Source organism: Argopecten irradians, chromosome 13, assembly GCF_041381155.1.
Source record: "Argopecten irradians isolate NY chromosome 13, Ai_NY, whole genome shotgun sequence".
NCBI lineage: Eukaryota > Metazoa > Mollusca > Bivalvia > Pectinida > Pectinidae > Argopecten > Argopecten irradians.
Window position 1 is genome coordinate 16,523,775 of NC_091146.1, and position 22,608 is coordinate 16,546,382.

At 36.1% G+C, this 22,608-nt stretch overlaps 7 non-coding genes across 7 annotated transcripts; 6 read left to right on the forward strand and 1 right to left on the reverse strand.

The window, feature by feature from the left end:
- The first annotated feature begins 8,456 nt into the window (after positions 1–8,456).
- On the forward strand, positions 8,457–8,567 carry LOC138306800 (U6 spliceosomal RNA). Its single transcript, XR_011205918.1, has one exon. It is a non-coding gene; the product is annotated as a U6 spliceosomal RNA (small nuclear RNA).
- Positions 8,568–9,053: 486 nt separating this feature from the next.
- Trnaa-ugc (transfer RNA alanine (anticodon UGC)) lies at positions 9,054–9,125 on the forward strand. The gene has a single exon. It is a non-coding gene; the product is annotated as a tRNA-Ala (tRNA).
- A 1,279-nt stretch (positions 9,126–10,404) lies between these two features.
- LOC138306801 (U6 spliceosomal RNA) lies at positions 10,405–10,515 on the forward strand. The gene has a single exon (XR_011205919.1). It is a non-coding gene; the product is annotated as a U6 spliceosomal RNA (small nuclear RNA).
- Positions 10,516–11,024: 509 nt separating this feature from the next.
- On the forward strand, positions 11,025–11,096 carry Trnaa-ugc (transfer RNA alanine (anticodon UGC)). Its single transcript has one exon. It is a non-coding gene; the product is annotated as a tRNA-Ala (tRNA).
- Positions 11,097–11,568: 472 nt separating this feature from the next.
- On the forward strand, positions 11,569–11,679 carry LOC138306802 (U6 spliceosomal RNA). The gene has a single exon (XR_011205920.1). It is a non-coding gene; the product is annotated as a U6 spliceosomal RNA (small nuclear RNA).
- A 3,006-nt stretch (positions 11,680–14,685) lies between these two features.
- Positions 14,686–14,757, reverse strand: Trnaa-cgc (transfer RNA alanine (anticodon CGC)). Its single transcript has one exon. It is a non-coding gene; the product is annotated as a tRNA-Ala (tRNA).
- A 984-nt stretch (positions 14,758–15,741) lies between these two features.
- On the forward strand, positions 15,742–15,813 carry Trnaa-ugc (transfer RNA alanine (anticodon UGC)). The gene has a single exon. It is a non-coding gene; the product is annotated as a tRNA-Ala (tRNA).
- Positions 15,814–22,608: the final 6,795 nt, after the last annotated feature.

A 22,608-nucleotide genomic window follows, 5' to 3' on the forward strand; every position in this document is an offset into this window, starting at 1 on the left:
ACTAACAAGGTTCTACTGTACACACAAACCAAAGTGTCCAGACTAACAAGGTTCTACTGTACACACAAACCAAAGTGTCCAGACTAACAAGGTTCTACTGTACACACAAACCAAAGTGTCCAGACTAACAAGGTTCTACTGTACACACAAACCAAAGTGTCCAGACTAACAAGGTTCTACTGTACACACAAACCAAAGTGTCCAGACTAACAAGGTTCTACTGTACACACAAACCAAAGTGTCCAGACTAACAAGGTTCTACTGTACACACAAACCAAAGTGTCCAGACTAACAAGGTTCTACTGTACACACAAACCAAAGTGTCCAGACTAACAAGGTTCTACTGTACACACAAACCAAAGTGTCCAGACTAACAAGGTTCTACTGTACACACAAACCAAAGTGTCCAGACTAACAAGGTTCTACTGTACACACAAACCAAAGTGTCCAGACTAACAAGGTTCTACTGTACACACAAACCAAAGTGTCCAGACTAACAAGGTTCTACTGTACACACAAACCAAAGTGTCCAGACTAACAAGGTTCTACTGTACACACAAACCAAAGTGTCCAGACTAACAAGGTTCTACTGTACACACAAACCAAAGTGTCCAGACTAACAAGGTTCTACTGTACACACAAACCAAAGTGTCCAGACTAACAAGGTTCTACTGTACACACAAACCAAAGTGTCCAGACTAACAAGGTACTACTGTACTCACAAACCAAAGTGTCCAGACTAACAAGGTTCTACTGTACACACACAAACCAAAGTGTCCAGACTAACAAGGTTCTACTGTACACACAAACCAAAGTGTCCAGACTAACAAGGTTCTACTGTACACACAAACCAAAGTGTCCAGACTAACAAGGTTTCTACTGTACACACAAACCAAAGTGTCCAGACTAACAAGGTTCTACTGTACACACAAACCAAAGTGTCCAGACTAACAAGGTTCTACTGTACACACAAACCAAAGTGTCCAGACTAACAAGGTTCTACTGTACACACAAACCAAAGTGTCCAGACTAACAAGGTTCTACTGTACACACAAACCAAAGTGTCCAGACTAACAAGGTTCTACTGTACACACAAACCAAAGTGTCCAGACTAACAAGGTTCTACTGTACACACAAACCAAAGTGTCCAGACTAACAAGGTTCTACTGTACACACAAACCAAAGTGTCCAGACTAACAAGGTTCTACTGTACACACAAACCAAAGTGTCCAGACTAACAAGGTTCTACTGTACACACAAACCAAAGTGTCCAGACTAACAAGGTTCTACTGTACACACAAACCAAAAGTGTCCAGACTAACAAGGTTCTACTGTACACACAAACCAAAGTGTCCAGACTAACAAGGTTCTACTGTACACACAAACCAAAGTGTCCAGACTAACAAGGTTCTACTGTACACACAAACCAAAGTGTCCAGACTAACAAGGTTCTACTGTACACACACAAACCAAAGTGTCCAGACTAACAAGGTTCTACTGTACACACAAACCAAAGTGTCCAGACTAACAAGGTTCTACTGTACACACAAACCAAAGTGTCCAGACTAACAAGGTTCTACTGTACACACAAACCAAAGTGTCCAGACTAACAAGGTTCTACTGTACACATAAACCAAAGTGTCCAGACTAACAAGGTTCTACTGTACACACAAACCAAAGTGTCCAGACTAACAAGGTTCTACTGTACACACAAACCAAAGTGTCCAGACTAACAAGGTTCTACTGTACACACAAACCAAAGTGTCCAGACTAACAAGGTTCTACTGTACACACAAACCAAAGTGTCCAGACTAACAAGGTTCTACTGTACACACAAACCAAAGTGTCCAGACTAACAAGGTTCTACTGTACACACAAACCAAAGTGTCCAGACTAACAAGGTTCTACTGTACACACAAACCAAAGTGTCCAGACTAACAAGGTTCTACTGTACACACAAACCAAAGTGTCCAGACTAACAAGGTTCTACTGTACACACAAACCAAAGTGTCCAGACTAACAAGGTTCTACTGTACACACAAACCAAAGTGTCCAGACTAACAAGGTTCTACTGTACACACAAACCAAAGTGTCCAGACTAACAAGGTTCTACTGTACACACAAACCAAAGTGTCCAGACTAACAAGGTTCTACTGTACACACAAACCAAAGTGTCCAGACTAACAAGGTTCTACTGTACACACAAACCAAAGTGTCCAGACTAACAAGGTTCTACTGTACACACAAACCAAAGTGTCCAGACTAACAAGGTTCTACTGTACACACAAACCAAAAGTGTCCAGACTAACAAGGTTCTACTGTACACACAAACCAAAGTGTCCAGACTAACAAGGTTCTACTGTACACACAAACCAAAGTGTCCAGACTAACAAGGTTCTACTGTACACACAAACCAAAGTGTCCAGACTAACAAGGTTCTACTGTACACACAAACCAAAGTGTCCAGACTAACAAGGTTCTACTGTACACACAAACCAAAGTGTCCAGACTAACAAGGTTCTACTGTACACACAAACCAAAGTGTCCAGACTAACAAGGTTCTACTGTACACACAAACCAAAGTGTCCAGACTAACAAGGTTCTACTGTACACACAAACCAAAGTGTCCAGACTAACAAGGTTCTACTGTCACACACAAACCAAAGTGTCCAGACTAACAAGGTTTCTACTGTACACACAAACCAAAGTGTCGACTAACAAGGTTCTACTGTACAAATCGAATCAGATACAGGTTCTACCGTCATGACGAAGTACGTCGAATACTACTACACGTACGATCGAATACTACTACACGTACGATCGAATACTACTACACGTACGATCGAATACTACTACACGTACGATCGAATACTACTACACGTACGATCGAATACTACTACACGTACGATCGAATACTACTACACGTACGATCGAATACTACTACACGTACGACGAATACTACTACACGAATATACTACACACGTACGATCGAATACTACTACACGTACGATCGAATACTACTACACGATAGAATACTACTACACGTACGATCGAATACTACTACACGTACGATCGAATACTACTACACGTACGATCGAATACTACTACACGTACGATAGAATACTACTACACGTACGATCGAATACTACTACACGTATGATAGAATACTACTACACGTACGATCGAATACTACTACACGTACGATCGAATACTACTACACGTACGATCGAATACTACTACACGTATGATAGAATACTACTACACGTACGATCGAATACTACTACACGTATGATCGAATACTACTACACGTACGATCGAATACTAGTACACGTACGATCGAATACTACTACACGTACGATCGAATACTACTACACGTACGATCGAATTACACGTACGATCGAATACTACTACACGTACGATCGAATACTACTACACGTACGATCGAACGATCGAATACTACTACACGTACGATCGAATACTACTACACGTACGATCGAATACTACTACGTACTATGTAGATAGTATTAACATTCCATACTCATTTGATATGTAAAAATTATTAAAAATATTTCAGACATCGACGAATAATGAATTCGTTTATGTTATCATGAAAACGTTGTTTTTTTATTATTATTATTATTATCATTAATATTGTTGTTTGTTTTATGTCATCAAAACCAGTCAGCATCATTTCAAGATGTGAAAGCCTGATTACACTTCAAAAAATCATAAAAAAAATGTTCTTTCTGTACATAGCATGGGCTTCTAACTTGCAGCTCAGAGTTGATCGACCATTCAACGGAATACCTTGACAGTTTGATAGTTGAAGCTCTGGTCTAAATGTTAAAAGTATATTTTGAGTTTCAGGTTCATTTGTACATACGACACTGACTTGTATACAATGTAACATATCTTACAAACAAAAGTTGTAATCAATACATCAGTTTAGGATTATCCATTAACACGAAGTAAATACCGAATCTTTTACTACATGTAGACTTTGGAATTAGAAGACAAAGGAATTAAAAATGGACTTCTCTTATTTTTTTTCAGACTGAAGTTTTAATAAGAAGTTAGCATGATATATTTCTTGACAGATTAAACGTACAATGGCAGACATTGAGGCATTGTTTTATTGAAGCTGTTCTAGTTGATGGAATAGATCGCTATGACACTGGTGACAGGGTTGTTACGATAGAGACACCATATACTTAAAAAAAGACCATTCGCAGTGATTAATACATGTTCATGATGATTGAAATCAGAGTCGTCTTTACCGTTACATATTAAATCATAATTTTGGCAATTTAATTACAGTCTAAATTGTGTAGATTTGACAACTTTAATTCTTACTGTACATAGAAATGAAAAGAAGTGAAAATATAAATTATGTAAGAAAATCAAGATAATGACTTTAATTGATTATTTTGAGGAGTGTTTGTAACAGTTCATTACCGATATTCAGACTTTTTACGACCTCGATACTCCCACATGGATCTCAGAATTAGTTACATATTATTCGAACCCACCTTAGTGTCCACATCCGCGATACTCCAGGGGTTACTATCACTGATGTTACATCCACTCCTGCACTATCTCATAGTAAAACTGAAAACAGTTCAGCAGAAAAAGTCTGACCAATCACATGTCTGCAAAGACTTGCAATGAAGACTACAGAGAGAGCGACGCCCAACTTCAAAACCACACCGTCAATCACAGTGTACCGTTATACGACACTTTTGATGTACATTGAGGACTTAATGAGTGTTCTGTTGCCGCCAGTGTTACAATGAGATAGTCCAGGGGTGCATATAACGACAGTGATAGTAACCCCTGGAGTCTCGATGATGTAGTGTCCATAAACCATTAGTAAATGTTACAAGGGTCTAGATTTAGACTTAGATCAATGCCCATCAAACGCATTAATTTAAAAATATAAACGCATAAAATCAAAGTATATAAAAATAAATAAATACATTTTAAATAATAAACAAACCCCTGTGCGATCGTTTTACGGAACCTCTATAATTTGGAACAGATAAGGAAAAAAAACTACTGTGGAAGATAAACTTTACATGTATTACATTTTAAGCAAAACGTTTACGGTTTCCTTATTTTAAAAAAATCACCTTTCCCGTCATATACCTGTCTTTTGACATATGTACTGGACCAAGGATGTATACGTCCTTGACTGGACAAATAGATATAGCCAGTTGAGGATTTTGACAATCACATTCCCAATGCTCCAGGGGTTAGCATCACTGACATTATATCCATGAAAGTGACATTCTCGATATTCCAGGAGTTACTATCACTGACGTGGATATAACATCAGCAATAATAACCCCTGGAGCATCGAGGATGAGATAGAAATAGTTAACGCCTGGATTATCGATGATGCATCAATGATGATTATCAGGTGCTCGAGGTTTTACCACATATATGTATATTGTTATCAGTAATATTATCTAATATACATGTTTTTTTCAAATTTTACATTACTTAAAGTAATATACTTATCTTCATATTATATATGTAAATCTATAGTTAAATTAGAATTAGATATTGACAACTAAAAACCGAGTTCGGATCGTGACCAAGCAAGGGACATAACTCCAATCAATTTAGAACGACAAAGCTATTTATTGGATATCGATGCATTTTTTTCTCACGCTCTGATGTTACGATCGAGTAACCATAGTAATCGAAATGATGTCGGTATTTTATTTTATGTGGAATTCGTCTCCAGCGATTCACCTTTTGAATGTCTGACGGCTAGTCATTTTAAGATCTATACCCGAATATAAGCGGCGTATCTTTGATGTCCCTTATTAGACTATTTGTCGCAGATATTAAATTATTAATGAATTAGTTGTCATTAAAAATTAAGCTTTTTGTGACGCCGACTAACGTGTTAAATCGGAGTTAGTCATAATCTTTCAGACTCTTGTCTTCCTAAATGCCAATGAAAGCGTTTTTAAAACCACATCAATACAACATACATAAAAGTTTAAGGAAGCACTAACACATAAACAGAGCGCTCGTACGTAAACTTTAACAACAAAACAATTACATTATTTCGTATTCTCATTGGTGTCTTTCCTTTTTCATAAAACCAGTTATAATTTTGAATAGATGTGTTAGAGTCTACATGTTAAACTTTGTGTGTGGTGATTTCAGTGGATCGACTATATCTACTAGTTTGGAATTTCCAAAATATATATTAGATATTGATAATTGGTTTCCGAGGTGTGTAACACTTTAATTCACAATGACACAATCAATAGGCTAATTCATTTACATATGATAACCACGAAGCAAAATATAGCATAAGTATATTGTTCGACATTCCTCATGAAACATAAAACAAAAACTATTGACAAATTCCAAGACATTGTTAAAGGCCCACTACCTCTCCGAAACAAAACAAAAATCGAGTATCTTAAAACCAACACTAACAGAAGAACATATATATAGATGGCCAAAGATGAGGTTACAACACCAAATAAATGGAAAATTCTCTCCGTTATCTATATGAACAATCAAGATTCATTTCGCTGTTTTTACCGTCTAGCGCAGTGATAGTCAACTAAACGAGCGGTAATTGGGACGACCCGTCTTATGAAAATTAACATTTGATTTATTTCAATTAGATTGTTCAAAAGATGATGATGAGTGTAGTATTAAAGTTAATCTAATAATTTTTGCGTCTCTGCAAAAAATACAAAAAAACAAAAAAACGATATTGTTTTACAATTCGTTTAAAAAAGTAAAAGCCACTTGGAAGGTAGTGGAATTTTAAGTATTTTAATTGGCAACGTTGAAATTCCAAATCGTATAAGGCAATACGATTAAGCAGGTGCATGCACCGTCTTTGCATATTACAGAGTTATCTCCCTTGCGGGTAGGTATCGATTGTTACGTCATTGTTTTTTGAGCGCAGTTCACGTCGTTTTCTCCGAAAAGTATGACGTTACACTCGCAAACACATGACGTCACAATCAATACCTACCCGCCAGAGCAGATAACTCTGTAATATGCAAGTGGTCTGTATATTATAATAATCCCAACTACTCCAACTTCCATTAGAACTGTCTTGTTTCCAATAAACGTGCAAATTGGGCCCCTTTTGGCCCCCAAATCCATGAAATTTTCAAAACTGTGAATAATTTGTCGAATTTCAACAATTAGTACATCTCTGATTCAGCTATAATGTGCAAGGGACTATGTATGAATTGGGTTCTTTTTGGCCCCAAAATCCATGAAATTTTCAAAAGTGTGAATAATTTGTCGAATTTCAAATACTTAGTACATCTCTGATTCAACTATTATGACTGTTTGCGTTTGCAAGTTTGATTTAACTTTTGATCGATCCATGAGCTAATTCATCCTTGATATTACAGGTGTTCCAATCGTAAGTGATCGGAACCCCTGGAGTATCGAGGATGCTGCTAATTATGACAACATGATATGTTTAAACTAAGGATAGTGCAGTTAATGTCACTACGCGGTCTTTACAAACTTTTAATCAATTTTCTTTGATGAACAAAATCTACTAATGTATTTCCTTCATAAAATAACATTGAATGCGTTACGTACAATCAGTTCCTAATTAGTTTACCATTTCCCCAATAAACCAGGGATCATTTTTAGATAATCAAATTAAGGAGTGTTTTCTTGAAAAGAAGGGGCTAATGGACATCAGGCCCATTCAACGAAATGAATTTGATTTCGCAAATATTACACGTTTCAGATAAACCGTCACATCCCGGTTAGTGCAGATAAAGGGAAGTAAATCGAATAAGTTTTCATAATTTCTGAAGCGCGCCTCTGGCCAGGGATGGGCCACCCTTTTATGACTCGCTGCACTAATACATAAGATAAAACATATTTTAAATTCCGATCATCCGATTATGCCGACATTTTATTCATTTTTATTTTATTTTATGAAAAACAAAACTTTCTAAACTATGTATGCATAATATTAGACAATTTATTTTTTTCATTATGTAGTTCGGTTTAATTTGAAATTTTATGATTGTGTGACGTTATCAAAAATTAAAATTATCCTTAAAGGAAAACTTTATTTTTTGTACTTTCGTTTCGTTGAAGTACCCAATAATGTTAATTTTACTGGTATAAAATTCTAGTTGCTTTTCAACTGTCATAAGTTTTATAGATTTAACCATTTTCTTTACAGATTCTCGAGTCCTAGATTTTTTTTATAAAGTTGCTACCATACTCTGTTTCTTCTTTATCTTTTGTAAAATTCATTGATCATCTATGATCGACGTGGAAATCGGAAATACCATACGAGTTACTTCCCCTAAATACCATAACGTTTACCATACGTTTGATGACGTCAGAGAACGCTGTATGCAAATCATTCATCACCCAGATCGATAAGCGAAAGCTACACACAGGTATATAATACTGTCACAGTCCTTGTAAGAGGTGTACTCGCTTTAATCGGCAGTACATATATTAAAATTGGAACGATACAGAGAAGATTAGCATGGCCCCTGCGCAAGGATGACACGCAAATTCGTGAAGCGTTCCATATTTTTTATGGTCTTTTTACATTAAAAATTCTGTGAAGATATTTCTTACGATTTATTTCAAATATCACAATGAAGGTGACCTTGATTTCAAAAATATAAATTGTTTCAGTCCTATTTCATAGAATTTATATACTCGTACCCATTTTGCCGTTTCGCAATAAAAATAAAATAAATAAACATTTGATTAATTTCAGCATATTGTCTGCAGCAGCAAATTAAGAGATTAAACTTATATCTCGGCTGTTTTGCTTGATTTCTATTAGTTGAATGACAGACTATTTTTTTGTTTGTTTGTTTTGAACTGCTAGGTTTCTTTGTCTAATACTGGACAGTTTGTAATGTATTAAGTAGTAGCTGGGGGCTACCGTGTGAACACTATCCAGTTATCCACATTGTGACGATCGTCTCTATCCTAAGGGATTACAAGGAATGTGGGCTACAAATAGAAATACTCACGATTTGTTCAATGTGTCAATCTTTTTGAAATGTGTAGGGGATGTAGCTCAGTGGTAGAGCGTTCGCTTTGCATGTGAAAGGCCCGGGGTTCGATCCCCCGCATCTCCAAGTTCATTTTTATATACGTTTTCTTCCCATTATGCATATCATTTTATGCTATGCTCATCATATGACAATGCATATGAGACTATGTTGCGTTACGTACAAATGATTCCAAATTATGTTGCCATTTCCTCAATAATTCGTGGAACATTTTAAAAATGCTCCATCACTGACAAATAGTATTTTTCCCAATAAAAAATACAGGAGCAGGCATAGTAGTATTTTTTCTTCCATTACAAAAGTTACTTACTTTACACCATTACCGCCATTGAAAAGTTTGAGTTTATAAGTTTACTTCAAGATAAAAGTATTAAAAATAATTAATTGTTTATAAAATCTATGGCACTACATGTATGTGTTATACTGATAGTTAAAATGATGAGTATCGTTTATGATAGCTGGATGGATTATTTTCAAATTAATTAACAAATGTTTATAGGGTTATTCTTGAAATGTAGGGGCTAATAGGTAAGGCTCATTCAACGTAATGGATTTGATTTCGCAGATTATATCGACAGTTGAAATTACGCGTTTCATATATACAGGCAAATATAGATTCAGTAACCGTTTGATATTGAAGTCTAGCCTCTGCATCACACCCAGATTAGTTAGTGCATTCTACACAGATAAAGGGAAGTAACTCGAATAAGTTTTCATAATTTCTGCAGCGCGCCTCCAATCGGCGCGCCTCCTGTGGAGGATGGGACTCACTGCACTAATTAGGAACAAATTCATTGCGAAGATCCTTCAACTATATTCCGACATTTCATTTATTTTTATTCTATATCACGAAGAACAAAACTTTATAAACTATGTGACACAATATTAGTCTAATTTAGACAATTTTGTCATTTTCTATGTTACTTAAATCGAATTAAATAAAAAAAAATAATAAGATTGTGTGTTGTTATCAAAAATTGATATATCCTCAACAATATATTTGGTACTAGCTCAATAAGTTGAATCCCACTGATATAACATGCTAGTTCCTGGGGATTCATCTTTCATAAACACGTTAAACCACGTGTTGTACTGATTCGATGACTAGATTTTTCTAAACAATTCCTCTATAGGTTTCTTCTGTGGCTTTTGTAAAATTCATTGTGGTCAGCTATGATCGATGTGAAAATAGGATATACCAATAGGAGTTACTTCCCCTAAATACCACAACGTTTATTATACGTTTGATGACGTCATTAACAATGTATGCAAACCATTTATCACCCAGATCGATAGACGAAAGATAAACACGGGTATATAATAGTGTCACAGTCCTGTATAAGATGTACTCGCTTTAATCGGCAGTACATATATTAAAATTGGAACGATACAGAGAAGATTAGCATGGCCCCTGCGCAAGGATGACACGCAAATTCGTGAAGCGTTCCATATTTTTTTTATTAATATATGTAATTATATTGTAATCTTACTTCATTTTTAATGGTTAAAGAAGTGCACAAGCTTTTTGCAAAAAGTGTTTTTCACTTCATTGAATTTATCTATATTAGTTTTCTTACTAAAAAATACAAAATATCAATAGTTTAGATGACCACACTGCGTGAACGTAAGTTATAAATTAACAATAAAAATAATTTTGGGTAGGTGTCTTGGTGACCTCGACCTATTGGTTGCATGACAAGCCTATTTCTGTCTGGTCGCCCTAGAAATCTAGTGCCTAATAGGGTTGATTGGTCGAACCGAACAGGATAGTGTCTTGAGAGTAGTAGCCGGTGGCTAACTCTAAATCTGTCAGCGATGGATATTCAGTAGGGAATCTATATTAAAAGGGTATACAAACCATTAAGAGGACAAAAAGAGTGCGTTTTACCCATTAAAATGACATTAAAAGTTTTTTTTTTTAAAAATAGCTTATGTGTCGAGTATGTCAATGATGTTAAATAAGTCGGGGATGTAGCTCAGTGGTAGAGCGTTCGCTTTGCATGTGAAAGGCCCGGGGTTCGATCCCCCGCATCTCCACATATATTTTTAAAATATTATTATTTGTTTTTAATTTCTTTTTAAACCCGCTTGCACTTGACTTCGTATATGATTCAATGTCAATAATTATAAGTTAACTTGCTTCAGGCTAGTAACGAAACAGTTTGATCTCGATGAATATGATTATGAAGTGAAGTCCTTATTATCTTTGTGCAATATGCAGAAATTATTGACATTCTAACGATGCCGTATATATATGCACATGTATGCTGGACCTTATCAACTTTATACGAGTTATTTCCCCTTATCTATCAAGTAATATGAAACGTTTATAATACGTTTTATGACGTAACACATTTTATGAATGTCTTAAGGGAGTTACCTCCCCTCTCAACGTTCACAATACGTTAAACATATATCATATCCAGTGGTATGCAAATCATTCATCACTTAGATTGATCGACGAAAGCTACACACGGGTATATAAAAGTGTCACAGTCCTACGGTAGATGTACTCGCTTTAATCGGCAGTACATATATTAAAATTGGAACGATACAGAGAAGATTAGCATGGCCCCTGCGCAAGGATGACACGCAAATTCGTGAAGCGTTCCATATTTTTGAAAGAGTTTTTTTTTGTTACGATTTTTTTTTAAATTCAATAATTCACGAAATATTGTAGGCCTATCGTTTATATATATGATGATAAACAATAAATATACAATACCACATATTGATTTATCCGTTCCGAGGTTTTTTTTAGGAAATATGTCTAATCAATTCTATCATTATTATTTAATGAAAGAAAAACCCTTACGACAACCAGAGATTTAAATCTCTGCGACAACACGATGATTCGACTGTAAATTAGATTGAAAACTCTGTATGTAGTATGAGAGACTTATTGCAGAAAGTTAGAGATATACCACATTCGTCAGTTGATTTGATATCTACTTACGATGTAGAGTTTATTGTGAACAGATGTCAATTTACTCGTTGTTTTCTAAAACACATTGCAGTTACTGGGCGCAGCCATGTTGTTTTTATGACAGATATGGAGCTAACCGAGTGTGTAGTTTCGTATTTTGTAATGCTTTCGACATCACTTTCAAAGTCATGAGCTACGCTTATTCAGGTTCACCAAAGGAAATTATTTTTGTTTCAGCTGGCATAGGTCGAGTATATTCTCTTTTGTAATGAATTTGAGTTTATTTGAAAAGTGAAGTGGGACCAGTTTGTGTTTTTTGTTCGTTTTTATTTTAAGATTTCTATTCAAATTCGACATTTGAAATAAGTGTTGATACTGAGAGCAAAACGGCTTTTTCAATATAAACATTTTGGTAAATTTTCAGATACAAATAACGACTGTTGGGTTTTCAAACATTTTAAATGAGATAAACTTTGTCAGAAATAATGATTTCTCCCAATTTAAAAAAAAAAAAAAAAGTAGTCAGGAAGCGGTTTTGTGGACTCGGAATTATTTCTTGTATTATGCAGATCATAAGATAAACTTAAAAAAAACATGCTCATATAAGCGTTTCGGGTAAACAAGTTTTCATTTTTTTTGTATCATTTTTGCATCATGGAGTAAACAAAGGGAGATAACTCAGACAGATGTATCGCAGCTTTACGTTGTGCCAGCACAGAAACAAGTTGTATCTAAAACGTTTTAGTATATAATTTGCCTACGTGAAAAATAATAATAGTATACAAATATTTCATGGGTTACTGAACAGTAAGTCCCCCATATGACAAGATCGTTTTATATCGAAAAGATTTGATAGATAATTGCAAATGTAACATTGTTAAGTCATTTCACTACGTGGATTCACACGGTTTGCAAACAAAATTTCTTTCATACCCCGATGAAATGCTTAAATAAATGTATATGTAAGCATATTTCCTTTTGATGGTAATCACTTATCTTCATAAAATAGGGGAAATTGTACGGATTAAGTGTATTTATTATACAAAAAAATAAAGTAAGCAAATTGAAGTTTGTCGAGATCAACTGCATGTAGTATATCCGTCAACATATCATTACTTGTTTAATACCTTAACATTAATGAATCTATGGGTAATAAATAATGCAAAATAAGTGTTTAGAATTTCAATAAGAATAGATAAGTATATGTATCTTGTTTTAAATAGTAGTATTGGATAAAGAAAGAAATGGACATAGACAATTAATTATCAGTTCTATCATGATACCAAAATCACGTCTGTAAATTGATCACATATTTCATTTAGTAGATACAATTTATAAATACATATGATAGTTTAACTATAAGAACTGTTTCATCGAATCCAATGCACCATTGATGAATTTTTTTGAAAAGGTGATATACTTATATATTTGGAGTTGAAATGATGAAAACAGTTTCTTCAATATGAATCGATTAATCGTTATGAATAGCTTTAAAGTTTATATATATGATTCCACAATTACAATGCCATATGAGCATAATTTCAAACATAACAATGTACTTTGATTAATTGTCTTGTATATAGTATATACCAGGTTTGTAGCTAGTATATCTAAAACAAATAAGGCTTAATATCAACTCATTTTAGGGTCTCTGCATTAACATTGTTTAAGCTAGACCAGGAAAACCGTTTATCAACGGCAATTTAATCCACAAGATGGAACAGCCATTTTGACGGTGATCAGTTGACGTCACCACGTCAACATTAGTGACGTCACAATGGTCACGTTTTGAGTGTCACTTATACCGTCATATACTTCACTTTGCCTTGGTTAGTTTATATAGTTGATGGGGGAGTGGGGTGCTGACGAAATATTGAGGACCTTTGCCCCCCCCCCCTCCCCAATTACATTTTTATCTTCCATTTGTTTGTTTGTTTGTTTGTTTAATTAACGTCCTATTAACAGCTATGGTCATGTAAGGACGGCCTCCCATGTATGCGGTGTGCTGCGTGTATGTTGTGCGAGGTGCGTGTTTCGGGGGACTGCGGTATATTCATGTTGTGTCTTCTTGTATAGTGGAACTGTTGCCCTTTTTATAGTGCTATATCACTGGAGCATGCCGCCGAAGACACCAAGCAACACACCCCACCCGGTCACATTATACTGACAACGGGCGAACCAGTCGTCCCACTCCCTTTTTGCTGAGCGCTAAGCAGGAGCAGAAACTACCACTTTTATAGACTTTGGTGTGTCTCGGCCAGGGGACAGAACCCAGAGCCTTCCTCACAGGGGCGAACAATGCCACTGTATCTCGAATAAGTATCACATATCACCCGGTCACATTACACTGCCAAAGGGCAAACCAGTCGTCCCACTCCCCCTTTTAGACTATGGTGTGTCTCGATGAGGGGAAAGAACCCAAAACCTACTTCACAGAAAGTGAGGCGGTGTCAAGGGAGACGTTAGGAAGAACATAGTTAGAAAGAGGAAAGTCAATGAGCCATAGGGACAACAGGTACAAGTCTAACGCAGAAATCAACAGTTGATAACTGATTTCACTACAATACATGTACATGGGGTATTTATCGTATTCGATGTATGTCCACACCTATATACATGTATAAAACGAAATATTTCAAATGTTAAAATAAATGTTAAAATGGTTGCAAAAAGATTAATGGTTCGAAATGTGACAAATATTGGAGATGCCGGGGATTGAACCCGGGGCCTTTCACATGCGAAGCGAACGCTCTACCACTGAGCTACATCCCCTTGATATAAATTATAGTGGTTTTATCATACGTGTTGCTCTTAGTGTACAATGTACAAAGAAACAGCCATTGAGGATGAGCATCGATTTGCAATTAAATCGGGCAGTGTAGAACAAAATCTGCACAGAATGACTCTCACTTGCTGTCATTTGTCCACAAGGCACAAAGTGAACAAATCAGCGCATAGGGACCTGGCACGAATTTCTAACCAAAAGTATATACGTGTATACAAAAAATGTATATCATTGTTCATCAAGCACTCATTGGAAAGATGAATTATTTCTCTTTAAGGTAAGATATGTATCACTGATATATAGAGCCCATTTATTTAAAAAAAAAACCCTCGGATTACAACAATATGTCCGTTTTTCTTTACCGTAGATTGCATACATTTGATACTATAATACTATATACTGTTGATTAGAAATTCGTGCCAGGTCCCTGTGGGTCAGCGTACTGGCTTTATACTATTATATAACCTTTATAGTTATCTGGTTAAGAATCTCTCGTCATATAAGTGCGTTTTCACTTTAAAAGTTGTCCTGTATGATGTCTACTTTATGTAATCATAAATGTTTTGTATGTAAATGCCCCGTGCGGGACCTTGATTGGTTTAATAAACATTGTCTATTGTCTATACCAAACATGTACACATATACAATTAGTGCGCTCAACTGGCCTATATTATTAGGCTTTTTTAATTATTTTTTGCCTAATATATATATATTAGGCAAAAAATAGATAAATAAAAAAGCCTAATAATATAGGCAGGTTTAGCGGACTAATATCCAATGTATATAGCATTCCATTACCTAGCCACCAGCTACTACTGCAGCTAGATACATGCTAAAGTTGTTTATTGATTATAGATACGATAACAGAAATGTCGAGTGGCAGAAGATTACACCATCGTCATAATTGTGAACAATCATAGTTTATTTTAGGTAGTGAGCCATTTGAGATAGTTATTATGAGTGAATATGGCGGGGATGTAGCTCAGTGGTAGAGCGTTCGCTTTGCATGTGAAAGGCCCGGGGTTCGATCCCCCGCATCTCCAATTTATTTTTATATGTTTTTTTTTTATTTACTCTTTTTTTTATTTACTCTTCTACTGCTATATTTTAAGAGCCAAAATATTGAACATACTCATGTTCCATTAAATGCCATTATCCTGCTCTCTAATTAATCTGTTCGTCCCATTCTGGTAGGTCGTTTTGCACTAGACCGAGAGACTCGGGATTAAAATTAGACTTGTAATTCCGCTCCACTACGATACTCTACGTTACGCTCCAATAAAAGAGTAACGTAGAGCGGAATTACAAGTCTAATTTTAATTAGATTCGGACACAGGGGGCTTGTAACAAGAGTTTGGTGTGTGAAGGGAGATAACTCTGTTAGACCATGTCCCTGTTGACCAGTTGTGCTAATTACACGAAACTTTGTGAAATGTTTGCAAGCAAACATGATGAATATCTGGTTTTAAAATTATTGAAAAGAAGTTGTTGGGATGTAGCTTGCCGCTATGACCTTGCATGAAATTAAATTGCTCATTTGGACAAACATGGTTATTCTTCACTACATGTGTAGCATTCATCGTTAGGTTCCAGAGGGGTTTTGTTGTTGCCAAGGAAACCTTTGAAAAGAGACTTAGACATTTTGACACTGAATGATATAGATAACATCGAAGCCCTAATGAGAAGATACTGAACTCACTGGTTAGTGCAAATTTAGTGATCACAAGTTCAATGTATCAACAAAGACACCACAAACATCAAAGATCACTCTCTGTTTCCAAAACCGTTGCTATTTAATAATACAGGTGCCTGGGGCTGGTGTGTTCATAAATAAAACTTGAGGTCACCGTAAATGTGCGCTACCGGACTCATTGCTGATAGAATCGACACAAGCTGCAATATTGTAGCTCAAAAGACTTTTAGACAGAAAATGGTGTCGTCTTTAGAGCTACAATTGATGCTTATTACTGCTAATGGAGCAAAGTAATGATTATGCAAACCATTATAAAACGTTTGTTGGCATTTTATCGTACTTGTTTGATATCGCCAACCTACTAGGCAATAAAACTGAACCACATAAAATATCAAATTCTCATCGAGGCATTATTTTTTTACATAATACATGTGGAGGTCTTTCTGAAGGGTATTTATACGGCAAGTCCACAAATTGTGAATTTGACGTCTTGTGAGCGGTACGGTAGATATTATGAATGGTAGTTATGTTTGTTTTGGACAAAAACAATATGTAAATGCATGTATACCCATTAAATAATTGGAAACCTACAAAAAAGAATAGAAAATTGTGCCAGAGTGATTTTCGGAGGCAGTGCTCCACTACGACACATAGGGACCAATTCATACCCGGCCGAAAGGTATAGTAGGCCGGGTACGTATATTCGTTCTAGAATCCACACCAAGTTTAGTTAGGAAAGTTAATTTTTACCGGCGAGTTCTGCCCCACCCCTCTAAAGATTTCTTATAATTTGACGCCTCTGACCCCGAATGAAGGTCGTTCATTCATATTTTGAATGGACTTTTTAGCCCGTGACCCTAACCAATAAGATTAAAAAATAAATTATCCGACAGTTCATCAGGAGTCACGTCCTTACGACCTATGGAACTGGCCAATCTAATTGCTGCTTCTCGGAAGTTACTTTCAGGAGACGAAATACAATATATACAATATCGCCCAATGAAAACAAGATGTAGAAAAAATGCATTTGATCTAAAGTCCACGTGGTATAAAGGTCATCACAACGTGACCCCTTATGGGATGTTGTCAGATCCTCTATTGAACGGAGTGGTTATAAGGATATATCTTAATCAGTTGAACCCTAACTGCTAAAGGCCCAATGTCGGATCCATTTAGTGTATAAAAAAGTCACGTCCTATGAATAGTTGCCTTAGTCATTCACGTCTGGGTCGCGAGTTCGAATCCTATGTTGTGCAGTTCCCAGGTACTGATAGTTAGTTGTTTTTCACCAGGTACTCCGGTTTTAGTCCACCATTTCAACATAGTACGTCCTTAAATGACCCTGGCTGTTAATAGGACGTTAGTTTAATATAACTAAACCATTAATTCTTTTCAGACTCACAGACAAAAACGCAGTTATATTTTCGTATTTTTCTTTATTTCGGGATAAATTGACATCTGTAAAATTCACAAATAATCAACGAATGACGCAGTCCTCCCAAACAGGCACGACTGTTTATATTAACTTTCAAAATGTCCACCATTGGTCAGGCAATAACTTCCGGTGACGTCACATACTTCTGAATTCTATGGAGACAACAGAATTCCGCGTGTTTGGTTGAAAGCTGCAAAGAGACTTGAATAACACACAAACTGCATATAAGTAATGATTTACAGGAGATCAATTTCTATTAGCGCGATCATGATTAAGGGATTTTATTCACGATTATAAAGGATTTAACACCAAATCAGTCTTAATGACCAATTTTCTGGTGTAGGCTATTCCTGTTTTAAAAGTGCAAATAACACGATGAATGTTCGCCTGTCGTAAGTATAATGATGTGATCACATTGGGTGTGTCAGAAATAGCGTCATACAGAGTGTTCCACAACCGCAAGAAGACACAATATAAACATACATTCCTCCCCAAATACTTTTCAATCACCATAAATAAAACGGTGACCTCAAATGACCTTAACTGCTGATTGGACGTGAAGCATATAACATATGGAACTAAATCAAACATTGCTAGGAGTACAACTTACTTGATCGAATCCAAAAGTCCCCATCCAGATAAATCATTATCCAAAAGTCCCCATCCAGATAAATCATTATCCAAAAGTCCCCATCCAGATACATCATTCGATGCCATTACACCTGGCCTTGAAGACGTCAGCTGACGAGATGTGGCAAGGTGAGGCAGGCCGGGACGAGTGCAATTTGAAATTTCAGAGTAAACAGATTGCAAAAGTCACGCCTGCTCCAATCATTGCCTTTTTCTTCTTCTGGTTCAAAGGTCACATGCATTTTCGTAATAATCAATTTGTCGATCTGAGGATACGTTTTCTCACCATAAACAAAATTAACTCGTTAGTATGGAGAATGAAACACCAGGTTACCAATATGTTACTATACACTATAAAACAACCATTGTGCGTGAAATTATAAGATAACTCATTGTCGCCGTCTTGAGAACTTTTTATCATACACAGCTGACTAAAGTCAAACCACTTTGTAGAATGAAAATAATTAGCAATTTGCAACACGAAGAGGTTTTAAACATAAACACAAATCTGGAATTTGAAACAAGAAATTGACACAGTCCTCTCCAAGTATTGTCTGCGTCTTCGAGACGCTTGCAGCATATCAGTCACGGGGCAGGCCGGGACGAGTGCAATTGGATATCATAACAACCAAATATTACACAAGTCCAGACCTCTTCGTGACATTTGTATTCCTCTATTAAGTGTTGATTTGTTTTTATTATCGCCGCCATGTAACCCAAACTCGCAGTCAATGAACCTTTCAGATTCGGAACCACACCGTATACGTGTTGGAGTAGCCTCCCCTTGAACACCATTTTCCAGACTTGTTACAAGCGACCTCACTTCACTTGGAGCAGTGTTTTAATCATCTAGACTTAATCAATCCATAACCAAAAACCGTACCACAAACAAAATAACGACTGACGCTAACCACAAACAATACACTAAAGAAAACAAAGGATATTGGCTTGAAATTCCAAATGAAATATTGGTCACAACACAGGATTGCTATGGAATCACGGATATTACCGTAAAGACAAAACTATATTTGACGACCGAGGCGACGTTCTAGCAGCAAATCAGATGGCGTTGGAAGGAAGGTGTTCGCCGAGATTACTTTCAATTTCACGAATACTGCTAGTATGTAAGACCATTTCGGCTCGTGTCTGTATTATGGAGTGATCTGCTCCTAGCTGAGGTTCGTGTCAAATGCCGAGTTTATCCCAGAGCGTGTTTGTAGAGAAGCAACAGGCATAATCTAAGGTCCACCATGACCAGTGTCCTTGGGACGGACATCACGTTTTTCGGATAGTTGCATATCATTGAGGATGGGCAAAGTTCTGTCAGCTACTTCCGACGACGACAGTGGAAGTTGTAGGCTTCTCTATCATCCTGCAAAACACAAAAGTGAAACAGACATTAAGATAGAGGTGAGGTTATACTTATACGTAAATAATGAAAGTACAATTTTATCTTATCAAGAGCGTTATATATTGAAAACAAACTATTAACCTTAGGGGAGGCCAAAAACCCCAAATCCAGATACTAATGACCAAACAACATCCTGAAAATGTATGTCTTCCAAGCGAGGCAATAAAACTATCAGATAACGCCCACAGATACAAAATATGTCCAACATCCTTAGAAGTCCATAGCATGCCATACGACCATATCGTCCTAGCAAAGTCCGAAAGCGATCCCAATGACAGCAAATATCGAAAACGGAAGGCGATAACAAATCCGTTGCAGACAGATGACGTAGGTCACCTACAGCAGGCCGGGACAGGTGCAATTCACGTGAATATGAACGATTGCATCCAGCACGACCTGTAGTAGGCGCCTATTACTTCCGGTTCCGGTCCACTTTCACCAAACATGAAATACTCAACAACTTCTTTAGATAGCAAATGAAAAGTAAAGGCATACAAAAAAGAGCATATGAAATGTGAATCGAGCACACTTTAACTACCTTTAGGAACAACAAGGATATTAATCCATTAATCAAGGCAAGAGTTTCGATACAAATTCGCTAACATCTACCAACTTCACCCAAAGAAATCCAGAGTGGCACCATTATAATCCATATCGATAAGACTATAATTACACGAGTATGTATGACACAAACTATGAAGCCCGAACCTAAAGGTTAACCATACAACGTTTAGTCATTTAATGACCTTTTACATACGACTATTGTAAATAACCTCTTCGTATTGTCAGCTTAGGACACGCCTAATTAAAACTTAGTTTCAAGGTCAGATTAGTAGAATTCTGATATACCATGGGAATTTTTAATGAGATGTAACAAACAGGACCTCACAAAATCTATTTGCTTCCTTTTATTGTACAAGAAGCCCCAGCATCTTAAGAAGATAAATTTTGATAATACAAAAGAGGTTTGAAAAGGCGGTTTACATGCAAGGAATACCTGAACCTGATCATTTCAAATGACTGCAAAATACCAACGACGGCGTCATCATATGATCAACATCAAATGAACGACAAAAAGATGACATATTACATTGTTTGATATAGATCTCCAATTTAAAACATATATTTTGTTTTGTCTGGCCTGGTCGTGTTAAACTTCCCACCATAGAGGTAAGGGTATTGGTGTTGCGGTGCCAGCCATCAATAGCAGAGCAGCACATGATTTTGAACCAAATCGTCTTATCCGAGTCAGTAGGCTTACCGAAAAGGTCTTTATTGATGTGTAATCAGGCGAAAAAGACCGAGGGGTACTCGAAGGCTTACGGTAGGGTTAGTGGCGAGACAACAAAGGGAGCTCTTAAGTGTGGAGTTAAAATGTTACAAGTGACAATAGCGGAAAGGCTCGAGTACAGATATATACTTGTGAAAAACCAATACAGGTAAACTGAAATGATATAATTTACTTAAACACGATTTTTGTTTGAATGAAAGACTTTTACTGTTAATGGAGGGAACAGTTTACTAGTGCCAACACTAAATTACACCGGGATTTAAAGGATTTTGATACGAATTTTAAATCTCACGTCATAATTATACATTACACATTAAGCAAATTTTAAATCGGAATATGTAGGTAATACAAATGTCATGTCGGATACTTTAACCGACTTAGTGTCCGACGTGACATTTCTATTGTGTACCAAGTAGTTAATAGAGCAACGTGAAACATATCGGAAGTTTTTCTCAGAGTACTCCAATTTTCCTTAATCAAATTATAATAAAATGAATAGATAATATAACTGAATAAAGTTTTATGAAAGATTTTACAAATCATCGACTTTTGCTTTAATTTTCCGAAGTTATATTTCTTTTACGAGTTAGAAGTTAAATGCCTTGACTTAATCACCCCTGAAATTTCATAATGGACTGGTGTAGTCTTTGATTTAGGAGGGGCTAAATGTGTCTTCAGGGGGGAATGAGTTAAATATTCAGGCAATAAGACTGTAACTATACGTTAAACACCTTAATCGAATTAAGTAATTGAAGGGCAAAACAAATTAGAAATTAAATGTTGACAGGTATGGGCCGATTAGAAACTGCTTCATGAACATTTTAATGTAACCTTCACACACTATTGTTGTTTATATCAAGGCTTATCTCACATGCTACAATTGTTGTGGCATTCGGAGCGTTTCTTAAGTAATTATTACGGATATATGTTATACAATACACCGGGGAATTTAATTAAACTTCACAACAATGTAACTTTTTACAGATAATGTGAAGCAATATTTTAATTCTAGATCAAACAAAATTTCATTAAAAATATCAATTAAGTGTCAGTGAAGTTCAATTCTTGCGTAACTTATTTTCAAGGATATTAATACCCAAGTAGATTTGACGTCAAAGATCTTAGAAAACGGTTTGAAAAAGTATGTTAACTTTACTATAATGTAGTTGAATATACATCACTGAACAGATCTTAACCTTGACGATTTAGGGTTCAATATAAAGTCGACAAATTGTCGCTCAATACCGAGTTAATTTCATGTCAACGCGACTTTAAATATCAATACCACAGTTTAACAAACATAATGTAAACACACGACAATAATGTGGTCCTTGAACGTTTTCTTTGCACCTAATTTGTAAATTACTCTAAAAGATTA